This window comes from Haliaeetus albicilla, chromosome 3, assembly GCF_947461875.1.
Source record: "Haliaeetus albicilla chromosome 3, bHalAlb1.1, whole genome shotgun sequence".
NCBI classification, from domain to species: domain Eukaryota; kingdom Metazoa; phylum Chordata; class Aves; order Accipitriformes; family Accipitridae; genus Haliaeetus; species Haliaeetus albicilla.
The window spans coordinates 31,000,025-31,006,682 of NC_091485.1; the positions used below are offsets into that span (position 1 = coordinate 31,000,025).

Genomic DNA, 6,658 nt, shown 5'->3' on the forward strand with positions numbered 1-6,658 from the left:
TGAAAACAGTCTGGGGAATGTCAGGGAAAACTGGGTTTGCTGACGTTTTGAACAGGAGCTCTAGGTTGGCTGTCTCATGGAAGACTTTTGAAGTGCAGATTAAATAATTCCAGATGATGGCAAAAACTCCATTAAGAAAACAAAAGGTCTGGACTTTCAGCCACTTCAGGGTTGTTGTTTTTGTGCCTGGAAAGAATCCCGCACCCATTCACTACTGCAGCAACTGCTCCTCTGGAGCGCCCCTTCCTTTCTCCTACAATCCCTCTTACAAGATTTTTCACATTTTTTTCTCCTTTGCTGCATCCTGACTTCACCTCAAAATTGGCAATAATTCTACCCCTTTTTTTTTTTTTCTGCCTTTGCCTCAGGGGCTGGATAGCGTTCTCTTTTTATGGAGCCATAGAACAGTTGAGGTTAGAAAGGACCTCAAGGGTCACCTCGTTCCAATCCCCCCACCCCAGGCAGGCAAAGGGGCGACACGTCCCTGGGTGGGCTCGAACCACCAACCTTTCGGTTAACAGCCGAACGCGCTAACCGATTGCGCCACAGGGACTGCCTGGGAGGCTCGCTGTGTCCCTCCCTCGCGAGGCGGGGTCCTGCGTGTGCCCGGCCGCGATGCTGTAGGGCCGACTCAAAGCCCTCCTTCACCAGGCAGGGTCTCCGCCGCTGTTTGACGACTAACTCTTGCTTTCCAGACCGCTCTTGGGTTCAGTGGGAAAGGCAAGGCAGCGGGAAAGGGGTACGGCAGAGGTTTTCAGGTTAACCTTCTGCCAGCCGTGCAGCGGGGCCAGAAAATGCTGTGCCTTACCCAGGGGAGCGAGAAGCAGTCTCTGCGGTCAGGGGTTGAACACGCTGCTTTATCAAACCAAGAGCTTTTGATCCCGGCGGCTGTGAAGAGGGAGGTGACTGTGGAGCAAAACGGGACTAAAACTCAGCCTAAGTTTTCCCCTGAACCTGAAGTGTCAGCAGGCAGGTTAATTCTGTGCTTTAAACATCGATGCCTTGCTAAGCATGAGCAGATTAAGAGGAGCTCTTGCCACCGCCCTTGCTCAGGAAAGCAAATTATTTTTTAAGGCTTGCCTTTGCAGGGTAGCAGCTGGCAAAAGCAAGATGACATCGATAGAGGTGGGTATGACTGAAGTGTGTCCTCAGTGAGGACTAACCTACCAGCCCCTTGCTCGCAGCCGTGTACTCACCTCTCCTAGTTTTGGCTCCTAAAATGTGATCTGGTCAGCTAAGCTTTAGCAATTTCCTCTGATTGTAATGGCAAAAAGCGTGATTGCTCTTACAGCTGCATAATGCTGTGTTTGCCGTTAGGACGGTAATAAAGTAGTTCTGGCAGGCAGTGCAGGTGTGCCCTCATAGTTGCAAGAGGGGTTGCTGATATTCAGAAAATAAGACTTTTTTTTTTTTTTTTTTTCCCCCCCATGTGCAGGGTTTATTAGGAGCGAATTCCAGGCACTGAGCATTTTCTCTCCTGATTTTATTTGCTAGCTGCTACAGATAAGACTATACTCAGTTTCACCTTTTCATGTTTTAGTATCGGGGTGTAGTTACTACCAGCTAAACCAGCAGAGCCTTTAAAAGTTAAAGCATCGTCTCTGGTATCTTCCCAGTCCTGCACTTCTAAACAGAGCATGGTTTCAAGCCCCAGCCTAGGAAGAGCATCAGTACAGAGTTGGCTGCACTGAGTGCAACATGCCAGCACTCGTATCCTGATTTCTGGTCTTACCCATCTCCTGTGATATTCCTCCTCCTTTCACCCACACCTGTGGAATCCCCCACTATGCCTGGGGAGCATCAATTCAAAAGAAGTGAGAACTGAACCAAGGATGTCAGAGCTGACTTGTCTTGTTGATCATCGCTGAAGCAGATAGAGAGGAAGCCTGGCCACGGTGTGCACCTCTGCTGAAGGACCTCACAGTGGTAGGAAAGAAAATGAGCTCGTCTCCATTTCTCCCAACTCTGCATTTACATAGAACTGCTTTCTTTACTCTGGCATGCTATGTTTAATTTGTGAACTCGCCAAGATGTTATCTTTTTCCCAGAATCATCTGACTTTCTTTAAAGGGTGAAATGGTTTTATTGCCCTTGCACTGCAGAATTTTTGCATTCACGTATGGTAGAGCATGAGATTACAGACTTTCAGCCACAGAAAGGGACATGGGTATCTGTCCTTTAAACATGTTTTTTAAAGTAGTAGATGCTTTATCTTGCCTGCAGAGGTACAGAAGCATTGAAAAATAAATGCTGTAGTTTATTAAGCAAGATTTCTTGTTGCAATGAAGGCGGCTTTTTTCCTCCATCTGACACTCTGGGAGGTGGGGGAAGAAGAGCACAGGCAGTATTAAGCTTATATTCTGATTTTATAGTAAAAGTTCCACATGGATACATATATTTTAAAGACCAGTTAGCATTTTCAGACACTAATGGCCTGGTATTGTGCAAAGGGATGAATGTTCTTGTAATACTTTTTAAAGTTAAGATTTGGCCCTAATCACTAATTCTCAAGAAAATACCTCAGCTCTTCATATCAAGATGGAACAATCACTTCAGCTTAAATACAGGAAATGTTGGGCATAATAGCCATTACTTGCTCAGATCTTGTTAACAAGAACATAATTTCCTAATCACTCCCTTGAAAGCAAACCCAGATGATAGAAGCATAGTTGAGCTCTTGCCAAACACCTCAAGAACTCCGATTTCACACCCAAGCTCCTGCAGGAGTGCCAGGATAACCTCAGCTATTCAGTGAAAAAAAAAAAAAAACCCCAAACAAAAAACCTTAAGCACTATGCTTATAGTTACTTATATTCTTAAATACAAAACTGTCAGTTGGGATAGTACAAAAACTTGAGTAAGAAACAAGAGTGCAGACATCTAGATGGGTTTGTATTACACATCAAGGCAATATATAACTCTGCAGGCAATATTGCTTTAGTGGCAACATCCTAGTCCCTCTCCCCGTCCTCTTGAATTAGGCCTGGAGAAAAAAGAAAGTTCACTCTTTTTTTTAAGATGTAGAGTAGGTAGAAGACAAAAGAACAGATTCTGGGTTTTAATGGTGGTGGTCCCTCCACAGTGAGGGCATGTGTGTGGTTTAATGCAAAGGGCTTTGATCTTGCATCATCTTCATGATGCAAGTGATGAAAACGGGAGCCTTCACTGGTGGTGGAGTCTCATCAAGAGATGATGCAAGTGACAATTGCTGCAAGTCCATAGATGTGTCAGGTTTCAATATAATGCATCTCTAATACAAATAAATACTAAAAGCTGTTAGATTTCCCTCAGGTTGTTACAGCAGTGCTTTTAAAAAGCAAACAACTGAGCAAGCTCACCCACTAACATGTAGACCATGTTGCAGGAACTGCAAATATTAGAGACAACTTTAATTTTATTTATCTACATTTTTACCATGGTGAAACCAGCAACTAGTTATCTGCTTTTTTTTTTTTTCCTAAACAGAGCACCTGACAAGTTGACAAAATTATTATCTTGCAAGAGAGAAGTTTTTTATAGGCTCTCTGGGTTTCTAAATGGGATGAAGGGTGGAGCTAGTCATTTAGCCACACCCATGGTGAGGTTTATAAAAGGAAGTTTTCTTAGGGAAGTCTTTTTCTACCAGTCTATGAGAACTGGCAGGTTTATTTAACAGGCTTTTATCTTTAAAAAAAAAATTTAAAAAACTTCTACTATGTCAAGGCCTCATAAAGATTCCCATAGTGGGGATGCTCCTCTAAATCAATCTTTGAAACAGCAAGGTAAGGTAAGTCATGGAGTCTGCTTTATTACTTTAGTTCATTTTTACACATGATATTTCTGTGGCAGAGAGCTGAGTATTATTGTAATTTCAAAGGTCTGTATTTTCTCTGCCATTTTTAATTGGAGTTTTGTTCTCTGTAGTTTTGTATTCCTGTAACACTAACTCAAATGGAGAAAAAACAACCTTAAAAAAACATCCCCAAACTTATTAGAGTTTGGAGAGGTTGCTATTTGTCATAGGATGGTCAGGCTTTCAAGACCGATGACTTTGAGGGCTAATTTGCACCACCTGTCCACAACACTAAGGTTAATGTGGCTGTTGTAATTGTGCTGCTGTTCATAAGTCACACCAATATTAATTTCTCAAGCATACAAATAAAAGATATGCTATGCTTTATTGCACAATTGCTGTGACTTAGTCATGACTTTCTGATACACCCAGGAATCCTGCCATAATTTTTTGTTTGTACTGTATCACAATTTCCTTATGTATACATGCACATGATTGCTTTTAAGTTATTCTGTTCAGCAGAGGTCTCGTGAGTTACTGTGGATGCTCCCCAGTGAGATTAGGTGCTATAAAGGTTTGTTTGCTATTGAACACAGATGTTCATGTTGGTACAAGAATTGTGTAGACAGGTCTGTATCAGTTTACAAGATGACTGGGTGAAATCTTTCAACTGAAGTCAAATGCATTGTATCAAAAAGTGATCACAACAATGTAGGGTGTGTAGCACGGATGCGTCAAGAATGCTGGTCAGCATTAAAAAAATGCCTATCTCATTAAACCAGTTACCTAGCTCTGGGCTTATTGCTGGTGTGATAGTAAAGCAGAATTGTAAGGAATTGGAGAGAGGGGAATGAACCTTGAAAAAACCTTTTAGGAGCTTCTTTCAGGCCTCTGGGAAAATGGAAGAAAGACACAACTCCTTTGAAAACTTCATAAGCAACCAGAGACAAGTGTCTTAAAAGTTAACTTTTTCCTCCAATTACTTTATCTGTACATAACTAGATCGGAGCAGAGTAATAAGTTTTCTCTTGTGAGCCTTCAATTTAGAAGAAGTCACTAATATTGTTGTTATTCATTGTGCCCAAAACAGGGGAAGTATTTGAGGGTCACTAGTTGTTCTCCAGAATATACTAGTATAACTACCACGTGCTACAAAAATAACCAAAGTAATGGTTTCCACAAGACTGGTGGTGTTGATGGGTTCTCTTTTTCAAGCTGTAAGCAAAACTGTGAATTAATGTAGCTGGCAAAAAGCTGACTGATGACCTCTTGGGCAAAATAGTATGACGTAAGTTGGAGAGGCTGTCAGAGTATTTTGACTCTGTGTGATTAGTAGACATGAGAAAATAAATGCATCTTGCTTTTGAATAGACATGTTTTCCACCTTGATAATGCTGTGGGGGTTTTGGAGCTTTTGCTGTCAATATTAAACTTCTAGGATACTCGAGCAGTGTGGTCATTTCTGCTTTTTACTGTGTGTTTTTACTGATATGTAACAAATTGTGGCTGTGCTGGATTGTGGTGAGAGGAGCCTTGTTTGACAGCATAGCCGTCTCCTGCAAGGGAGTTCCCTTGGCTTTATCCGCTGCCATTCTTCCGGGAGGTTGACATGCTGCAGTTAGATTGCTCGTAGGTATTTTTAAATGCATTGTATTTATTTTAAGTGCCTGATGTAGACCAAACTGTTAAAAAATATTTGCTGTTATCTTTTGTTGTATTAGTACAGTGAATGGGAGAGATGAAAGAAGAGGAAGTACTGTCAATACTGGCAGAGAATCTTGGATGTCTCTGCTCTTGGATACTTTTGGGTGGGTTTTCTGAATGGGGGAGAAAGCTTGAGTTTTTCAAGTGGGTAATGTAGAGTTACTTACTTTTTGACATTGCTGCATAGCTTAACATGTGTTTCTAAATTTGGTCAATCCTCCAGCAGGGATTAAAGTGACTTCTGTCATTTTGTGACTTGAAAAGCAATATTTATGGAATAAAATACTTATCCAGGGTAATTCTGACACTAACCTGCTATGCAACACAAATGACTTAAGGGACACTGACTGTCCTATGGCCGATTACTTATTATATTTGATAAATCTTCAAAAGGCTACTTTTGAGTAGCCAAACCACAAGTCTTAGGGTGCCATCTTCCTCTCCTGATTTGAATTTTGGAGCCAGGTATGTACTAAATACAGAAAGTCCACAAAGATGACTTCTTGGTGGTGAGCTGAGTAGGAGGCAGATGGCCAATGACAATCTCTTAGTAACTTATTTTTCTGAGGTGGTGTATAAAGACTGACACTTACTCTGATGCGGTATTCTGTTAGTCCCTTCGCATTTCAATACTTTTGCTATCAGAACATTCAAGCACAAAACTTCAGTTTATTTGGGTGGATGCTAAAATTATGTCTTGCTCTGGGTTCTCCCTCCTTAATTCACGCATAGCAACACAAGTGTGTTCAGAGCCGAGCTGGGGGAGGGATGTGGGGCAGCTTGCAGGTTCAGCTGGGGTGGGTGCAGGGGTGGTCGTGGAGAAGGGGCTGGTGTGGGTGGCCAGAGAGAGTCCAAGGGGAGGAGGTTGGTTCACAGGAGGATGAGGAGGGCAGAGTGGAAGAAGAGAGGCTCCATCACGACAGCAGCTTCTGAGTCTTGGCCCAGCCTTTAAACCTTGCTGGCCCTGCACAGTCTTCAGTGTCTCTCCTTGTTTCCCATCATCTCTTCTGCTACCACCAAGAAAGTGAGTTTTCTGACTGCTGGATGAAGACAGAAATGCCTTTTCCTCTACATTCCCGGGTCTGCCAAAGTCAGTTTTACCTGTACTGCTGAGAAGACCCAAGCTGACCCTGCTTAGCTGGGTGCCTTACTGGTTTATGAATCAACACACCACTATGGATT

General features: G+C 42.4%; 1 non-coding gene across 1 annotated transcript; it reads right to left on the minus strand.

Annotated features, from left to right (window-relative positions):
* Window positions 1–479: 479 nt before the first annotated feature.
* Window positions 480–553, minus strand: TRNAN-GUU (transfer RNA asparagine (anticodon GUU)). Its single transcript has one exon. It is a non-coding gene; the product is annotated as a tRNA-Asn (tRNA).
* Window positions 554–6,658: the final 6,105 nt, after the last annotated feature.